Here is a 20,716-nt window from a genome sequence, read left to right as displayed (position 1 = left end):
AGACTTTCGGAAGCCAGTTTTATCCGCTATTTCTTCCTTAAAGAGCCCCTGAGCTGTGTGCATATTTCCTTCTTGGATATGGCCCACGCCTTGGCATAGCTCTTCTTTGGCTTTTTGATGACCAAACCCAATCAAACATAATACCAAAAAGAACTCTGAGGATTCTTAAAGAGTGCTCCCCAATATCTGTGAACGATTCCTTGAGAGCCTCAGAGGCCTGCAAGGTTAAGACTGGCCACGACGCTGCTGAGACTTGCCTGATGTGTGCACACTGAGGACAGGTGCACTGATACTGAATCAAGGCAGACCCCAGACTGTACCACGAGGCAGTGTATTATTGCTGCTGTGCATTCTCTGGAAAACTTGACAAGCAGCTGAAGCCAGGTGTCACTTGATAAAATTACTAATTTTGTTAAAATTCAGTCTCTGGGTATACTTTGTAAGTTATGCGGTGGGTTTGGGGGTGGAAAGAGAAAGTATGGATAACGTGGAGCTGTTGCTTTTGTTGTATTTGCCTCCAGGAAAAATGTTCTGTGCTTGAGTTGGGCTGAATTTGTGGTTTTATTGGCGAGGTGAGGTATTGTTTCTTGAGACAGAGTCTAGTTATGGTGGGCTTCAACCTGCCCTCCCCCTGCCTTGGGGTCTCCAGTGCTAGGATTGCCGGGGTTTGCCACCCACCCAGCCCAGGGAGTTTTATTTTGACACCCCGCCTGACAGAGCATTAGTTTAACGTGAAAGAAAGATGAACCAAACTATGGTTATTCGGATAGGAACTGGACAGGCTTTTTCAAAATTAAGATTTTTCTGTAACTTTCAAGAAAACAAGGGAATACATTATTGACAATGACAATTTTTGAGATTAATTTAAAAAAATTGGCCATGAGCTCCTCAGTGCCTCAATACGTAAATCTTTTCAGATGAGATCTGCGGTGATATCAGTGAGTATGCTTTAGAAAAATTATGGTCTGATGGAAACTGTCGATATTTGAAAGCCATTGCTCCCTTGGCTCAGTGACTCAGTGTTTTTCAGACAATAAAATACTGTCACAAAATCATGTATAGGTGAGAGATCCACTCAAGGTCAAAGTAGACCAATGGACTTCAGTGTGCCACAAAATATGGAAAGGTGATAGGAGTCCAGATAATTAGCTTTCAAGGAGCTGCAATTTGTCAGTTTTTGATATTTCATCAGAGAATATTCGTAGTTACATGAAAAGGGCATTAAAGATGTGTGCCCTATACAATCGCATTGTCTTTCTGAGGCCAGGGCTTGTTCACATATGTGAGAGAAGATTTTTATGGCAGCAGATTATAGGCAGAAACAAATGCTATTTATTGTCTACTAAGCCAGATACTTTTAAAAAGTGTATACTATTTTTCTCATTTTTAATAAGAAAACAATTACTTTTCATGAATCATTAACAGTTTCATGCTGTTTTTTTTTGTTTGTTTGTTTGTTTTACTTTGTAGGTCCTTTTTTTTTTTTAGATGGACTTATGTAGCTAACGCTAACCGTGCACTCACTATACCACTAATGTTGACTGCAATTGCGCTCTTGATCCTCCGGCCGCCATCTTGCAAATGTCAGGAGTTTGACACCACCCCCAGCTTACTATTTTTATTTACTTGTTTATGTGCGCTTATGTATTCGTGTTTATGTACTCACATGTGTGTGCATGTGAATATGTGTGTGGGAGGCAAAAGGTGACATTGGGTACCTTTCTTGGTTACTCTCCACCTTGTCTTTGAGATGGGGGTCTCTCTCTCTGAACTAGCACCCTTAATTTTAGTTTAAAAAAAATTTAGCAATGCCTGTCATACCAGCACTTGGGTTGCAGAGACAGATGAATCTGTTTCAGGCCATTCTGGTCTCCATAGTGGGGTCAAGGTGAGCCAGGATGGATAGTGAGACCCTGTTAAACACACCACAACACACACACACACACACACACACACACACACACACACGCAGGACTAGCTTAGCAGTTAAGAGCACTTTTGCAGACTACCTAGGTTTGATTCCAGGAATCCACATTTGGAGGCTCATAATGGTCTGTAACTCCACTTCCTGGAGAATTACAAGCCGTCTTCTGTCCTCTGGGCACCAGGCATGTGAGCGAATATACATATACACAGGTGAAACACAAATACACACAAACTAAAAAGAACTCTTTAAAATAGAATTATGTGTATGTGTGTCTGATGTGTGTGTGGTGCATGTGTGTGCAAATGTGTGTGAGCACACATGCATGATTGTACATGGCCTGGATGGATAGCTCAAAGGACAACCTCAGCGTCAGGCCTTGCCTTCTGCCTTGTTTGAGGCAAGACCTCTTGTTCGCCACTGTATACACTAGGCTAACTTGCCCACAAAGTACTAGGTTTTTTTTTTTTTCTGCTTCTGTGAGTTCTGGGGATCCGAGCTCAGGTCCTCCAATTTGTGTAATAAGAACTTTATCTACTGGACCATCTCGCCAACTCAGTCTACTTTTATTATAAATGAATGAATCCTTTGTAGTTATTGGCTTTAATTCCAATACAATGACAGAACTCACATGAACAAAAGGTCTTTGAAAGAACTCTTTATAATTGTAAATTACAAAGCTTTGAGATCAACAGGTTGGAAACCAAGGATATAAACCATTTGCTTTGTATTAAGAAACCCTAAACACGCATTTATGAATTCTCACCTAATTGGCAGAAATATGAGTATATGTGGCTTCTCAAAGCAATAAAAGACAATATAAATTTTATAGTTACAGTTTTCTTTTTAATTGACATTTTTGGTTAAACTCCATTTTGTGTGGTCAGTCCTATCAAATACAGCATAGGCCCCTGAAGCAGAACGGTACAGCGGGGCCTTCCACAAGTTTTAAAACTGGGCCTGAGGCTCAGCAGCAGGCTGACCAGGACACACATTCGTCTATTAGTGTAAAGGTTGGTGTTAATTGTTAGCTTGTCAGGCTCTGGAGCAACAACTAGGAGAGAGGTTTCTGGGCACACCTGTGCAGAATTACCTTGGCTAGTATCTGGGCATGCTTGTGGGGAGTTATCTACACGTGTTCGGTTGGGGTGAGAAGAGCATCCTGAATGGCAGGTAGTATCACTTCCTGGGCTAAGATCCTGGACCATATGAGATGGAGAAGGTAAGCCAGACCATCACTCTCTGCTTTCTGATTTTGTACATGATGTGACCAACTGCTCCAGGCTTCCGGTGCCTTGATTACTCCAGCACTTATCCTTGAGCCATAAGGTGAAATGAACCCTCTCCCCCTTGAGTTTCCTTTGTTACAGTAACAGGAAGGGAAGCCAAGGTGACTGATATCTGATATTAACTAAAAATTTCATGAAGTACTATAGTAGTCAAGGTTCCATAGAAGGATAGAACTGGTAGAATGAGTGCATGTGTGATTTCTTAAGTCAGTTTACATTAAAACAATAAGCCAGGCACAGTGGTGCATGCCTGTAATCCCAGCGCTGGGGGGTGGGGGGGGGGGAGCAGAGGTGGGCAGATCACTGTGAGTTCAAGGCCAGCCTGGTCTACAAAGTGAGTCCAGAACAGCCAGGGCTACACAGAAAAACCCTGTCTCAAACAACAACAACAACAACAACAACAAAATAATATCAGTTGTCTCACACTTTAGACACTGAGAACTGAGGTAGTTGCTTAGTGCATAAAGCTGAGTGGCCCATGATTTCCAATATAACACTGAAGGCCTGGGTGGCCTGGGCAGCTGCTGGTCCTTCCTCAACAATGGAAACCTGGAAACACTGGTTCTCATTTCAGTATCAGCAGCAAATCAACCCTGTAGTGAGAAGGAAGGCCACCAAGTATTCCTTTGGCCACATCCTTTTTAAAAAATCTGTGCTGCATTTAGAAGATGCTGTCCACACTTGGGGTAGAGCTTTCCATATCAGTCAAGCAAGTAATCAACTGAAGCTATCAGGACAGTTCTTCAGGCTGGGCTCCCTACTCAGGTAACTGTAATTTGTGGTAAGTTGACATTAAAATCAACCGTCACAAATCTTAATGGTTACAAATAAATCCATAAAGAGTTGGAGAGTGGGACACACACACACACACACAGTTTTTATTTTAAAATGTTGACTCTTTAAAGTTGATTTCATGATTCATTGGAGGGATGTGACTTACAGTTTGAGAAACAGAGCAAAAACCATTTTGTCTGAATACCATTTAGTCCTTCTGGCCTTCTATTCCCTTCAAGTGGCCATACAAAGCTGACCAGACGGTGTCCCAAGTTAGCCCACTAACTTACCGCTGGCTCTACTAAGCCCTGTGCTTCTGGCCACATGCTTCTAAAAGTCAGTGTGTCACTGCAGTTCCTTCCCCGCAGAGACCAAGCATGTCTCCATCCTACTCATGGGGTCCTAACAATAGAGCAAAGTTTGATTCCACCAAAGGTCACCTTGGGGCACTAATGAGCTTGTTGGGCTTCCTTACAGAGTGTGGGCAACCCTAAAGCAGGAGCCTTGCCAAGCTGCTACACAGCATTGATGATGTCAGTGGGTCCCAACAGTCACCTAGAAGAGTCCCCTTACTTTGCTCTTCCTTACCCCATGTGCTCTAGGCCCTACATGAAACCCATTAGGGCAAGATTGCATATAAATGAATGCTGACTGGTAGGTGAAGGTCCAGTGACCTACCCACCCTCCTCCCAGGAAGGAATATCAGTAGTCCACAGGCCCAGCTGTGATGAGCTCTCACAAGCAGGCACAGCTAAACTCTTGCAAATGGTGGCTCTTTTGCTTGGAGGATAGCACTGTGCAACAAAGTTGAATTTGTCCTATGAGTAAAGTAGAATTTTCTGGTTAACTCTTGAGCCCTGCCTCAGCTCTTCTGTCTTTGTCTTCTTGGCACAAGCACACACAGATTCTGGTGTGTGTTTGCCTCATTCACAGTGAGGGAATTGCTTACTTTTTCCTCGTTTCCCCCATTATCCCAGCAGACTGTTTTTCTCTTCATTTTCACTCTCTCTGTGTTTAAAGTGAGATGAACAAACCCCGCTTTCCAAAGAGCAGACTGCTTTGAGCTCAGTAGAGAAATCAGGTAATGTAGGAGCCATTATAGCACCAGAGATACTCATAAAATCACCCAGGCCTTATCGCCCAAGTGACCGATTCAGCCACAGTCACAGAGCACTTGCGAAGAGAACACGGTGTGACATCTGTTCATCCCTTCTCCATGACTTGTTCAACACCGTGGCGTTCCCAGGCCTGATCTCACAGAGAATAAAAAAGAGGATCCTGCCACCCGCTTAGAGATCCACAGGTAAGTCTTAGTGAAGGATTTGTGTCTTGTCTTTGTCTGGAATTGATGAAGGAAGCACCCCATCTCTGTTCAAACTTCCTGTGCTTGGCAGTTTTCACCCGAGCACCTCGCACATTGCCATCTGTGTCCCTCGCCTTCTCCTTAAATGACCTTTCCCCTGGAATGCTCACTCACTGCCTACTTCTCTGTGGAACTCCGTCTCCCTTTAAAGCCTTCATGTACTCTGTTGTCATTTTTCTTGTGGCACTTAACTTAGTAGGGCCTGAATTAGAGCTATTAATGTATTTATGTGATATACATAATTATGATCCTAAAAGGGATAACATATGAATTACCATGACAAAGAGAATTGTTACAGACATCCCTAAAAACAGTTTTTGCATCTGCACAAACCTGGCTTAGAGTTTCTTTGCAAATAAGCAGATGGAGCAAATACAGATTTCATACAATAGCAGTTTTACTTCTATGTTTATTTTCTATGCCCTTTGTTGTCTCTCTACCACTTGGTCCAATACCTTGTGCGTAATGGAAATTTAGAAAATGCTAATTCTATTGAACAAAACATGAGTTAGTTGACTTTCTACATTAAATATCTGTCTTTAAAGAGCTCTGGATTTACAGAATATAGAAACCCAAGATGAGAAAAAGAAGCCACAGTAGTGAATTCTGAGCTTTCAGAGTTAAATTATAAGGGATATAAGGAGAGATGGAAAGAGTTTTTGTTAATGTATTTCCAAATAATTTTTAAGTCCAAAAGATTAGAAACCACACTTGGTAAAATAAAAAACACAAATGATGTTGAAATGACTTCAGCATTGGCAGGTGACTCATCTCCCTGGCCCACAGAGTAGCATTCTTTTTCTTTGTTTCTCCCAAATGCCCAAAGTCTGGTCTTCTAGGGTGGTGCCAGGAGTCTGCGTACTTTCCGTTTGAATAATCTTTGTTTTTACAGTTTATCACTGGTCACATCTCCACTGTAGGCTTGAGATCAGCAAAGGAGCAGTTCAAACAGGCAAAGACCTTAGACTCCATGTCCCTTCCACATCCATTGGCTCCACAGAGCTGCGGGATTCCGCTGTGTCTCCGTAGTCCTCAGCCTGGTGCTGCAGGCTAACACTGTGCCTTCAGGTTTCATGATCATCTTGTGATGATTGTCACTATGAGATTATGTGCCAGAACTTTGTCCTATGAGGTTAGATACTGCAATTCAAAATAAGTATGTAGAATGATAAAAGAAGTGTCTGTGTCTGGGATATTTATACCGGTGTGATGACAGGACAAATTTGGCCACATAATTCAACAAGGTAGTTGTAAGTACAAAATGCTAGAGTTGTTTGAAAATATGACAATATGGAAAAATTCTTTGTACCGTGTATGAATGTTTACATAGAAATACAACCAGCCTTATTTGTCATAATAGTTTTAAAATACAAATGCACAGTTGGCTTTCTTGTTCTCTTCTTTGTTCTGTAATTGACCTCTAAGCTAGACTGTAGCAGAAAAGAGAAGCTTCGAGACTGATCTGAGAACCGGGCATTATAAAATAACTCTAGCCCTGCTTGCTGGGAATTTTATTCCAAACAATGATAGAAAGGGAATTGTTCCCTCTTTCCCCTAGTACAGAAACAGTTTGAAGAAATATGTTATTGGCTGTTTTCAATGCTTGGCTCACTTGTTTCTTTGGCAGCTGAAGACAGCAGAAAGCAATTTACTTCCAAAAGGAAAAAAAAAAAAAAACTTAATCTCTTTTTTCTTCTTTTTTAAAAAATTGAGATTATAATATAATTATATAATTTCTCACCTTCCCTTTCCTCCCTCCAACCTCTCCTATCTACCCCCTTGCTTTCTCTCAAGTTCATGCTTGCTATTTTTCTTTTAACTGCTAATATATATATATATATATATATATATATATATATATATATATATATATTATTAGATACATAAATAGAACCTGTGTACTCTGTATGATGTTACTTATATGTGCATTTTCAGGACTGACCATTTGGTATTGGATAACCAGTTGATGTGTTCTTCCCTGGGGAAGACTGTTTCTTCTGCTCTTAGTATTCCTTAGTTGCCTGTAATTCCTTTTTTTTTTTTAATTTTAATTTTTAATTTATTATAATTTATTCAGATTACATTCAGAATGCTATCCCCTCTCTTGTATCTTCCCATTCCCACCCTCCCTCCCTCTTCTGCCCTATTCCCCTCTCCTAGACCTCTGACAGAAGGAGACCTCCTCTCCCACCATATGACCACATCATATTAGGTCTCATCTGGATAGCCTGCTTCCCCTTCCTCTGTGTGCCACTGTGTCTCCCCACCAAGGAGAAGTGATCAAATTGGGGACACCAAAGTTCATGTCAGAGGCAGTCCCTACTCTCCCCACAATTGTGGAGAACGAGCGGTCCATTGGCTAGATCTGAACAGGGGGTCTAGGTTTATTGCGTGCATTGTCCTTGGTTGGTGCAACAGTTTGTGCAGCCACCGTGCCCCACGCCTACCCCCATCCAGGTCTGATGGCCTTGATGGTCTCCTTGTGGGGCTCCTGAACCCTCTGGGTCTTTTCATCCCCCCATTCTTCCACACCACTCTCATCACTCCACCTGAAATCCAGCTGTGAGTCCCAGAATCTGTCCCGATCCCCCACTGGGTGGTGTCTCTCAGAGGACATCTATGGTAGGTTAATATCCACCTATAAGTGACTTTATACCATGAGTGTCTTTCTGGGTCTGGGTTACTTCACTCAGGATGATCATTTCTAGTTCCATCCATTTGTCTACAAATTTAAAGATTTCCTTGTTTTTATTAGCTGAATAGTATTCCATTGTGTAAATGTACCACAGTTTCTTTATCCATTCTCCAACTGAGGGACATCTAGGTTGTTTCTAGACTCTGGTTATTGCGAATAAGGCTGCTATGAACATAGTTGAGCAAATGTCCTTGTATCTTTTGGGTATATCACCAAGAGTGGGTATAGCTGGATCTTGAGGCAGAACTACTCCCAATTTTCTGAGAAAGCACCAGATTGATTTCCAAAGTAGTTGTACAAATTTGCACTCCCACAAGCAATGGAGGGGTGTTCCCCTTTCTCCACATCCTTGCCAGCAAGTGCTGTCACTTGAGTTTTTGATCTTAGCCATTCTGATGGGTGTAAGATGGAATCTCAGAATTGTTTTGATTTGCATTTCTGTGATGATTAAGGATGTTGAGCATTTCTTTAAGTGTTTCTTAGCCATTTGATTTACCTGTGTTGAAAATTTTCTGTTTAGCTATGTACTCCATTTTTTAGTTGGGTTATTTGGTTTGGTGGCATTTAATGTCTTGAGTTCTTTATATATTTTGGATATTAGCCCTTTGTCAGATGTAGGGTTGGTGAAGATCTTTTCCCAGTCTGTAGGCTGTCATTTTGTTCTGTTGACAGGTCCTTCGCCTTACAGAGGCTTTTTAGTTTCATGAAGTCCAATTTATTAATTGATTTTAGAGCCTGAGCTATTGATGTTCTGTTCAGGAAGTTGTCTCCTATACCAATGAGTTCAAGGCTCTTCCCTACTTTTTCTTCTTACAGATTTAGTGTTTCTGGTTTTTGTTGAGGTCTGCAATCCACTTGGACTTTAGTCTTGTGCAGGGTGATAAATATGGATCTATTTGCATTTTTCTGCATGTAGCCATCCACTTAGATCTGCACCATTTGTTGAAGATGCCTATGGTTCTTTGTCTAGGGTTGAGGCCCCACAAGCTCTCCCCTTTCCCTAGTTAAGGATTGTGCTGGTTAAGTAAAGTGGCAATTATAGGACCATGACTTCACTAGCTCCAGGAAGGTGGCTAGGTTCCCAGTACTAGGCATAATTTCTTTCTTGTTGGGTGGGTCTTGAGTCCAGTTAGAGAGCTGTTGGCTACTACCAAGGTATGTAGGTCATGACCATTAGGGTTATCATATCACACTGCTCATTGTCTTGTCCTGGGCAGAGGAGTGGGTGGGGGTTGTTATGTCCTGGGCAGAGGAGTGGGTGGGGTCGTTAATAGATTGTTCTATGCATTACGTTGTCTTATTCTCATTGTGCCATGTAGGGATGGCCCAAATGATTATCTGGGTTGAGCAAATACAGTACTGGGCATGTCAGCTTGCTTCTTGTGGAATAAAGGAGTTAGACGTCTGCTTTCCAGCGTCCAATTCTATGGTTCCCTATTACATGCCATCTGAGCACATCAAATGCATATCAAAAACCGTTAAAGACAAGTAGCTAAGCCTAGGAACAAAGCTGAACATTCTGCTCACTGAAACATCACTGTGAAATTAAGTTATGGCGGCAGCCCATTAAAGATGTCTTACTGTGGTCCAGAACTGAGCCTGTGAGCTTTGGACAAGAAGAGACACCCTTCTGTCATGTGTTTTGTGCTCCCTTATTCTCAAGTTAATCAGTTACTGTGGAGAGGAAGGAATGTTTACTTTTGCCACTCATTGAGTGGCTGACTACCAGAGAGACCCACCTTCTCTCCAGATTGTCTATCCAAGTGAGCACATATGCCAGAGAAGAGCAGCAGGGATGTGGGAGAGTCTTCGATTTACCATGTACAGTAACAGCCTACTGTGCTAGCTTTCACGTAGGCTTGAGTTCTCTTTTGTAAAAAGGATGTGTAAAACCTGGAGGAAATTGAACTTGTAGTATTGTGTGTACTGAACTGAACTTAAAAAACATTTTATTTAAATTCTCTCTCTCTCTCTATATATATTTTTTTTTCCCTCTCTTTCTCTCTCTCTCTATATATATTTTCTCTCTCTCTCTCTCTCTCTCTCTCTCTCTCTCTCTCTATATATATATATATATATATATATATATATATATTTTCCCCTCCTCCAGCTCCTCCTAGATCTTTCCCACCTCTGTACCCATCTAACTTCATGATCTTTTTCTCAAAAAAAAAAAAAAAAAAAAAAAAAAAGAATCAGACAAAAGCCATGAAGATTAACAAGGCAAAAATAACAAAACATCTCTCTCCCTCTCTCTCTCTCTCTCTCTCTCTCTCTGCCCTTTTTTTCTCTCTCTCTAAAACAAGACAACAACAAGAAGAAAAAACCCACAAAGAACATGGAGTTTGTTTTGTGTTGGCCAGCTACTCGTGGGCATAGGGTACCCTAGAGTGTAATTGATACACAGTGACACTTTATTGGAGAAAGCTGATTTTTCTAGCATATATCAATTGCAAATAGCTTATTGGCTAGGGACTTTGTGTTTACTTCCTCTTTTCGCTGCTGGCATTTTTTTGTTTTGAGCTTGTACGGGTCATATTTATTCTGTCACAGTCTGTGTGAGTTCATATGTATATCAGTACTGCTGTATCTGGAAGACACTGTTTCCCTGGAGTCATCTACTGTATCTAGTTATTACAATCTTTCTGCCTCCTCTTTCACATAGAAACCCTGCACCTACAACAGAGGCCTGACTGAAAGATACACTGGTACAATAGTGGCACGGATGTTATGGAAGGAACCAGCCACTTCTGATAGGCTTTAAAGTGAGCTTTATCAGGTAAAACCTGTACCTGACGCTGCTAAAGTAGCTGAAAGCCTGAGACCAGCTGGGTCACAGGCCTGGGAGAAAACCTACCACTGCGAGTCTGCTAAAGAAACAGCGCAGTAACGTGACTCCTAGTGATTCCCTCCCACACCTACAGATCAGACCATTGCTCAACAGCCTTCGTAAGAGAAGCTTCTTCCTGCAGGGGGTAGTAACTAACAAAGAGATTCATAAGTAGAAAACATTTCAGAGTGAGAGACTTGGGGGCATTCAGCCTTAAATGGGTTATCTTTACCACCGCTCCCCTCAGGGCTCATGCTTCTTTCCAGGAGGTAGAGAGGTTATACTGAACTGACCTTAAGTCCGAGGTGAGGGGTTTTCATAAAGGATCTGTTTTACTCAGAAGTCAGGGCCTGAAAACATTGAGAGCTGGGCGGCCAAGTTGAAAAGAGGCAGGTAGAGAAACCACTTACCACAAAGCATAGTGGAGACTACTTCCCTGGTCAGCCTTCTGAGCCCATTATCAGTAGTCTGTGCTGAGTACTTGTGTGAGAGCCTTTATCGGTGTTGAAAATCAAATTTTACTGGAACACGGCCACAGCACTGTCTTGTCTATGTGTGGTTTCCCCTCACAACAATGCATTGAGTACCAGCAATAGAAACCATACAGATGTGCTAGGCCTAAAGTGTTTCCTATCTGGGCCTTTACAGAAGAAGTTTTTGGTCTATATCATTTAAACAAATCAATGAAGACATTATGCAGATAATATTGTACCTTCCCAGTAGATACGATTTGTGTGCGTTGTGAGCACACGATTAAAGGGAAAGGGTGACAAAATAAATTCCCAGTTTCTAATCTCAAGGAATTGAAAATCTAACTGATATGACAAAGGCTGGCACACATGTAAAACAAACAAACAAACACCCCATAATATAAGTAGAAATTTAGCTTGCCACATAGGCAAGTACCAGAATTTGGAGAGGAGGAAAGGAGGGGGGAGCAGAGATACCCCTGGTGGAAAGAGAAGGTTGCACTGAACATGATGAAGTTCCAGGACAAGACGCGTCTGAACCCTCCCTGGAGAGGCACTGTAATTTGTCTGCCCTGTGTTCTACTCCAGTGCCATTTAAGTCACTGCTATTTCTGGCCTTGTGATAACGAGATACATTGCTGACCAGAAATCTTTCTGAGTAACCTCAGTTGAGAGATTTTTCTGGGATTTGGAATTCCTTCAGTTTCCCAAAGCTATGAGAATTTACTCACAGAGTTTAATGTTTTTCTATGGAGACAATCTCCATAAACGATCTTTGAGCCCTAAGGGACCCAGTTCTAAATCTTGGCTCTGTCTCCTCGCTGGGTAACCCTGGGAGGTCTCTGGAAACACTGGCCCTCAGTATCTTCCATTTAAAACAGAGCTATTAAGAGTTGCCAACCCCATGAGCGATGACAAGAAAAAAAGGGCCCTGTGCCTGTGGAGTGCTTAGCATATAAAGTGCCCATTACAAAGGTAGGTCTCCATACACATCTAGCCATTGACCATTGCCCTCAGTTATAGCAAGATTTATACCCTGGATGAGAGGGCAGCATGGCTTCCAGAACAAAACATTAGCAGCTTATTGTACACTATTTGATATATACAAAGGTCCTGCGCAGAGGTGCTGCTCCTCATCCCTCCTTTACTATTGGTTGAGATTTTAGGTGATCACACCAGCCAGGCTCTGCTGCATCTCTGTGATATTCTTAGGGAACCCTGCACCAGGACTGCGATGCAAAGAGTGCAAATAATGACCTGCATGAGTAAGCTGCTGCAAGACCGTGACATTTTCAGGGATGGGGGTGGAGGATTTTGCCGGTATGGCTGGCGGTGGGGACACAGTCTCTAGGGTTTTGGTCTCTGCTATTAACGGGAGGAATGCAAAACCACACCAGTATAAGAAGATACCAACACTGATTTTTTTTTTTTTTGTGTGGCTATTGTGAGAGTTTCTGAAAAGGCTCTTTGAAACATTGTAAGTGTTTTTGATATAATCATAAAGTATAAGGCTTTCAAAGCAGGGTGTGAGCGTCCAGAGGCGGCTGCACTTTCTCTATGATAAGGACTGACATAGTATTGCCCTCTGTTTTCTTTCTGGTGGCTTGAAGATGGAAGTGCAGCGAGTTTTTTTTTTTCTCTCTGGTGCTAGTAAGCAGTGCTTCTCTAGTGTGTTGACCCTGGCTGTGTCACGGAGACTCCCAGGTGACTAGAACTCCACCCCGTAGCCCAGGATATTGGCAGAGCTATTGCTGGGACCTCTAGAATTAATGTGCCTATTCAAAATCCAAATACTGCTTGTTTGGGTTCATTTGCTTTTTAAAGGAATAGTATGGACTTATAAAAGGAACAGTCAGAAAGGCAAATATCGCGCGCGCACACACACACACACACACACACACACACACACACAAGTCGTGTTTAACCTAAATTGGGAGAGTAACATCCTGGTCATTCCCCTGTGAAACAGGAAGTAGTTCTGTGTTTCTGTATGCCAGATAACCTTTAGCTTTAATTGCCTGCTCACCTCATGCATGCTCAGTATGGCTTTAGGTTGGAAAGGCTGCATGGCGTGGAATGGGGACTACTGTGAGTGACACAGGTATACACCCACACTCTTGTAGCTTAGCACCTCCTTAGATGCATATGAACAAGTCATCATGGTAAAGTGAGGTGATGGCTTTTGCAAAAGTCTGGGGTGCTCTAGGAGAAGAGCAGGAGCACACTGAGAGGCTTCAGTCACTTAAACGAATTACTGCGTGAAACAAAAATGAAGACATTGCATCCTGTATTCGTGTCCAGACCAGAGAGAGTAGAGTGGCCCTGATAGCCACAGGCTGGTCCTGGTTATTCCTCTATACCAGACTCTTCTCATCTGATTTGGGGTGTAGGCCTCTGAGAAGATCTTGAGACTTGTCTGAGTAAGGCCATAGGTGTCATCTTTAAGACGTCTTGGTCCCCTGTGACATTGGGGAATACGTCTAGGAAAGAGTATCTTAAAAGCATCTAGAATTGGGGTGAATTCCTTAGAGACAGCAGGTCTGGACCAGTGTCTCCTTATCTAGCTGTATTTTGTTCCATTTCCTAAGAGAGCAGACTGGAACGCCTACTTCTCCACACCTGCCACTCTAAGGGAGCAAGCAGAAACATAGGTCCGCCTAGGAAGAGCCAGCTGCGTCTGGGATGCTCTGTCCCCTTACCTTAAGATGAAAAGCCACCATTCAGTAGCACCGTATTGCCTATGCCATACTTAGTCCCCCGCTACCAAAAGAGTGATGGGAGTTTTGTTTCCGTTGGTGCACATCACAAAATGCGGCAGCATTAGGTTATCACAGCCCCGAGTTTTCTCTCCTAGAGCCTTTAAAGTCTAGGGCAATCCTGGCTAAGCTGCGTATGGAGCTCTCTCCAGGAGTCCCCTATTTTCTAGGACCTGAGGCTGGGGCAGAGGAGGGACAGGGATAATTTTCAGGCACTCGGGCTAGAGTTCTGGCTAAACTAGGCGGTTTCAGTCCCTCTTTGTGCAGAGGAAACTAGCACTCAGAGAAATGACTTTCAGATGGTCCCATTAGGTTAGACTAGAGAGACCAGGGGCCAAAGTTCCCGTCTCTGGTCGCATGCTGGAGTTGCTGGAAGGCCTTTACAAAAGAAGGACCAGGGACCAGCGCACACACAGCGAAGTCAGTCAGACTTAGAGGTTGGCAAAAAGTTCATGGGATTCTAGCCGCGCGTGGAGCCTGGAGGCAGAGCCTGCTGGACAACATCTGTGGTAGCCTCTGGGTCAAGAACAAGCTTCTCAACTGCATTTAGATCTGAGTCTGCTAATGGAGCTGGAGCAACTCAAGTGTCTGTGTTAACTGCCTCTTCCTCCTTCATTGGACGAGGTTGATAATACTGCTTACTGGGTGATTATGGAAGGCTGGATGAAAGATTGCAAGTAAACCGCTTGGGACACAACAGACCCACTGTACGAATAAGTGACTGGCTACTGTCACTTGGTAATGGCGTGCAGGATTGGACCTCCCATGTCCTGTCCTCCCCGCAAGGCTCTTTCCAGCCACATCATACAACAAGGCCGTTGGTTCAGTGGAAGGCGGTGCATGTCCTTCCAAAGGATACCCTTTGTGTTCTAAAAGTCGAGAAACACAGGACTTTGTTTCCTTTTTAAGATTTCTTTTTAGTTATGTTTATGTGTGTGTGTCTCTGCGTCTGCCATGGGTGTACAGGTTTCCCAGGAGGCCAGAAGAAAGAGGTTGGAGCTCCTGGAACTGGAGGAACAGTTATAAACCTTCAGATGTAGGTGCAGGGAACCGAACTTGGGAGTCTCTGTAAGACCAAGTGCTCTTCACCACTAGGCTAACTCTCAAGACTCTCGTAACTTTTAGGTCTTGTCCGTGCTGTCACACCTACTGTGGATTCATGTGTACGGTTGTTCTTTCATGCCTGGAAAACACTGCTTATGGTCATCCCCTTCCCCTGGCTCATGAACATCTTTCTTCCACCTCTCCCCACAATGACCCCTGAGCCCTCAGAGAAAGGGTGTGATATAGATACCCCACTTAGGGCTGAGCATCCCATAGTCCTTTCTTCTCTACATCTTGACCAGTTATGGGTCTCTGTATTAATTGCAGCCTATAAGAAGTGTCTGTGATGAAGGTTGGTAGACTCACTTACCGATGAGTATAACAGTAAGCCATTAGGAGTTGGTTTAATATCACACCCATTCAGTAGAGTAATAGTGATAAGTTCTGTTCTAGGGACAATGACCTGCCATTTACCACAGGTTCTTGGTCCTGATACTGGTGGGTCAGGCCTTAAACTCAATTAGAGGGTGGTTGGTTACTCCCATGACATTTGTGCAAATATTACACCATTGCACATAGAGCATTATGCCTCGTGTTACACTCACTGGTTCAATCATTATTGTAGTCCACAGAGTTCACAGCTCCTCCGGTGTTGTATGTGGCAATTTCTAGCACTATGAAAGCTAGCCAGTAGGGATGGAGTTTCCAGGTCAGTAAGTACCAACTGGACTTCCTTGTATTCTATTACTCAAGTATGTGCTGTATTCAGCAACAGGTCAGCCCAGAACAACAGCAATAGCCTGTAAGGTTTGGGAGTCTATGGGATTTGATTGACCAACGACCTCAACAGAGGAAGCCCATCATGGACCCTCTTATTTGTTAGTCTCTGGTATCTTGCAGGGCACTGTTGCTTCATTGTAGAGTAACTCAACTGAAACTCATTTTATATGTGTGCCTGGATATATTTTAGGAAGTTTCTAGAGTAGTACATTTCCATGTTACTTTTTCAAAAGTTCTTTATTGCTAGCAACCCTTCCCACATTGTCTCTCTCCTCTACTCTGTCCTCCTATTCCTCACCTCATTTAACCTTTCCCATTCCATTGTTTTGCACTAATTCTTTATATCCTTGTGTTCTAGCTCTCCTCCTTTGAAAACACTCTCTAATTAAGGTCCCCCATTAATTTCTTTACCTTTATGGGTATTTCAAACAAAACACACCATTTTAGTAACTTTTCTGTTGCTGTAATAAAACACCATGACCAAAAGTGACTTATGGAACAAGTAGTTTACTTTGGCCTACAATCCCAGAGGCTAAGAGTCCGTCGTGCCAGAAATCCATGGTGGCCGCTAGCAGGTATGGTGGCAGGGGCAAGAAGCTGAGAGAGAGCACATCTTTAAACATGAAGTAGAGATAGAAAACTGGCCATAGGGCAAGACTATCAATGCTCAGAGCCCAAGCCCAGTGATGTATCTCCTCAAGCAAGGTTATGCTTTCCATAACATCCCATTCAGTGCCACAAACTGAGGACCAATTGTTCAAATGCCTGAGTCTATGTGTCACATTTTTCATTCGAATCACCACACATACATACCTAAAGATTTAAATCTAATATGCACATATGAGAGAAAACAGGCTATGTTTGTCTTTCTGGGTTACTTTCTTCATAATTTTGTTTCTAACTCCATCTATTTTCCTGGTTTTTAAAAAAGAAAGATTTACTTATTTATTATTTATATAGGGTTTTGCCTGCATTTGTGCTTGCACACCATAAGAGGACACCAGATCTCATTATAGATGGTTTTGAGCCACCATGCCGTTTCTGGGAATTGAACTCGGGACCTTTGGAAGAACAGACAGGCCTCTTAACCTCTGAGCTATCTCTCCAATCCCCCACCTATTTACCTGTTAATTTCATTTTTCCTAAGAGCTCATTGATATTCCATTGAATAAATGTACCACACTCAAACTGTGCATTTTTCCATTGATGGACACCTAGGAAGGTTTTCATTTACTGGCTATTGTGAGCAGAGCAGCAAGGTACATGGATGGATATAGAGTCCTTTGAGTATATACCTGTCTTACTTGGGTTTCTATTGCTGTCATACAATGCCTTCACCAAAAGCAAATTGGAGAGCAAAGGATTTATTTCATCTTTCACTTCCAGGTAGCAGTTCGTCACTGAGGGAAGTCAGAGCAGAGACTCAAGGCAGGGCAAGGACCCAGAGGCAGGAACTGGAGAAGAAGACTTGGAGGAATACTCCCTACTTACCCTGTAGGTCCACCTGCCCGGGGACTGGCAGCACCCACAATGGGCTGGGACCTCTTACATCAATCATTAATCAAGAAAATTCCCTACAGACTTGTCTACAGCTAATTCTGTGGAGGCGTTTTCTGGATTAGGATTCCCTCCAAACAACCCAAGCTTGTGTCAAGTTGACATAACTAGCCAGCACGGTGCTCAGCACTGGTAGAAGCAGGATCATGTGGTTGCTTTATTTCTGGATTTTAGAAGAATTTCCAGAGTGGCTGCACCAGTTTGCACTCCTACCACTGGTGAATTGTGGTTGTTTCTCCTTGCCCGCATCCGTGCCGGCATTTGTTGTCTTTTCTTTTTTACTCAGCCATTCCAATGATGCTAAGATTTCCTCTCAAAATGGTTTCAATTTACATTTCCCTGATGGCTAAGTATGCTAAACATTTATAAAAGTGTTTCCCACCATATGCATTCCATCATTTGAGAACAGTTCTGTTTAGTTCCATGCCGCATTTTTTAATTGAGTTGTTTTTAGCTCTTTATATATTCTAGATACTAACTCTCTGTCAGATGCACATAGTTGGTAAATATTGTTTTTTACCCATTCTGTAGGCTGCTTCTTCACTCAAATGATGGTCTCCTTGGATGCGGAGAGGCTTTTTAGCTTCATGAGTTTCCATTTATCACTTGTTCTTAATGTATATGCTACCAGGGTCCTGCTTAGAAACCCATTTCCCGTGCCTCTAAACTCAAACGTATTTCCCACTTTCTCCTCTATCTGAGTCAGAATATCAGGTCTTTTGTTGAGGTCTACCTTAGGGTTTCTACGGCTGTGATAAATACAAGGACAAAGCAACTTGGGGAGGAAAGGGTTTATTTTGTCAACTCTTCTACATCCCAGTCCATCATTGAAGGAAGTTAGGGTAGGAAGCCGAAGGTGGGAACTGAAGCAGAGGCCATAGAGGAATGCTGCTTACTAGCTTTCTTGCTCCCTGTGGCTTGCTCAGCATCCTTTCTTATAGCACCCAGGATCATCAGCTCAGGAGTGGCACTGCCCATGTGATTTGGGCCCTACCACATTAAGAATCCCACAGGCCAGGCCAGCGGGGACATTTTCTCAATTGAGTATCCCTCTTCCCAAATGACTCTAACATGTCAAATCGACACAAAGCTAACCTCGATTCATTTGGAGTTGAATTTTGTGCAGAGTGAGAGATATGGATCTGGTTTAAGTCTTTCCTATGTAGCTATCCTGTTTGACCAGCACTGTTTGTTAAAGTTTCTGTCTATTCTTCAATGTGTATTTTTTGGCCTCTTTATCAGAAATCAGGTGACTTCAAGGCTGTGTGCTTATATCTGGCTCGTCTATTTTATTCCATTGTCCAATGTGGCTGTTTTATATCAGTGCCATGTTCTTTTTCTTCTTTTTTCCCTTTCTTTCTTTCTTTCTTTCTTTCTTTCTTTCTTTCTTTCTTTTTCTGTAGCTCTATAGTATAGCTAGAAATACGTGCAAGGACAAAGATGGAGCAAAGATTGAGGGAATAGCCAACCAAAGACTGGCCTTACCCATCCAATAGGAGAGAACTAATCCCTGACACTATTAATGTTACTCTGCTATGCTTGTAGCATAACAGCTTTGAGAGGCTTCACCCAGCAGCTGACGGAAACAGATCCAGAGACCCAGAGCCAAACATTAGGCAGAGCTCGGGGAGTCCTATGGAAGAGTTGGGGTGATGATTGAGGGAGCCAGAGGGATGAGGACTCCACAAGAAGACCTACAGAGTCAACTGACCTGGACCCATGGAGGCTCACATGGACTGAACCACCAACTAAGGAGCATGCATGAATGAGTCCTAGGCCCCTGCACTTATGTAGCAGGTGCGTAGTTTGGCCCTCATATGGATCTCCCAAGAATTGGAGTGTGGGCCGTCTCTGACTCTATTGCCTCCCTTTGGGTCCCATTCCCCTAATTGGGCTGCCATGTCTGGCCTTAATGGGAGAGCATGTGCCTACTTCTGTAGCGACTTAATGTACCAGGGCAGGTTGCTACCTATGGGAACCTCCCCTTTATCTGAGGGGAAGGAGGGGGAGGATGTGGGAGGGGTGTGTGTTGGGGGATGGTTAAGAGGAGGGGGGCTGTAATCAGGTTGTAAAGTGAATAAATAAATAAAAATTTAAAATATGGGATAATGATAGCTCCAACAGGTTCTTGTTTTGATTAGAAATGTTTTTGGTGCTCCGCCCATCTGTGTGTGTGTGTGTGTGTGTGTGTGAAATTTAAAATTATTTTTCAGTTTCTTTGAAGAACTGAGTTACAAATTTGATGATGATTGAATCTATAGATTGCTTTTGGTAGGATGACCATATTAATATTAATCCTCCCAATCCACAACTGAGATGGGGGTGAGGCCTTTTCAGGTTCTAGTATCATCTTCAATTTATTTTTTTAGTGTCTTAATGTTTTCACTGTATAGGTCTCTCAGCCCCTAGGATAAATTTATTTGACAATATTTTATTTGTAGCTAATGCGACTGGTATCATTTCTCTAATTTATTTTTCAGCGTGTCTGTCATTTATATATAGGAAGGCTACTGATTTTTCATATTAGTTGTGATCCTTCTATTTTGCTGAATGTATTTATCTGCTGAAGGAATTTTGTGGTAGTGTCTTTAGGGCATTTGATATGTGGAGCAGTATCATTTTCTAAAAGGACACTAAGACTTTTTCCTGTTTGTAACCCCCTTGCCTTCATTTGGCTTAGCTGAAGCTTCAAGCACTATATTAAACAGGAGAGAGACTAGACATCCTTGTGTTGTTCCTAATTTTAGTGAAGATGGTCTGAGTTATTTTTTCTGTTTGCTATTTTCTGTATTGCCTTCATTATGTTGAGATATGTCTCATTTACCCCTAGATTCTTCAGGATTTTTATGATGAAGGGATGTCAGATTTGGTCAAAGGTCCTTTCTGTCTCTAATGAGATAGTTTCTGTCCTTGATTCTATTTATGTGGTGACTTATATTTATTGATTTGTGCATATTGAACCATCCATGTAATCCTGGGATGAAGGCAATTTAATTATGGGATATACTTTTAAAAAAATAAACCAACTCTTTGTTTCATTGAATCTTGTATTTTTTTTTCATTTATATTCCATGAATTTCAGTATTGATTTTGATTATCTCTTCCAGTCATGTTTTTTTTTGGGGGGGGAGGGAGAGGATGTTCTTTGTTTTTGTTTTTATGTGCATCATTAAGTTATTAATTTGAGATTTTTCAAGGGTTTCGATGTAGGCATTTAGAGCTATAAACCTTCCT

At 42.4% G+C, this 20,716-nt stretch overlaps 1 protein-coding gene across 6 annotated transcripts in view; it reads left to right on the top strand.

Moving 5' to 3' along the window:
* Window positions 1-20,716, top strand: part of Cacna1c (calcium voltage-gated channel subunit alpha1 C) — a 638,839-nt gene that overhangs the window by 21,294 nt on the left and 596,829 nt on the right. The window lies entirely within an intron of this gene.

The sequence above is a fragment of the Acomys russatus genome, chromosome 13 (genome assembly GCF_903995435.1).
Source record: "Acomys russatus chromosome 13, mAcoRus1.1, whole genome shotgun sequence".
NCBI lineage: Eukaryota > Metazoa > Chordata > Mammalia > Rodentia > Muridae > Acomys > Acomys russatus.
The sequence above is the reverse complement of the archived record's forward strand: the minus strand, read 5'-3'. Positions and strand labels throughout refer to the sequence as shown.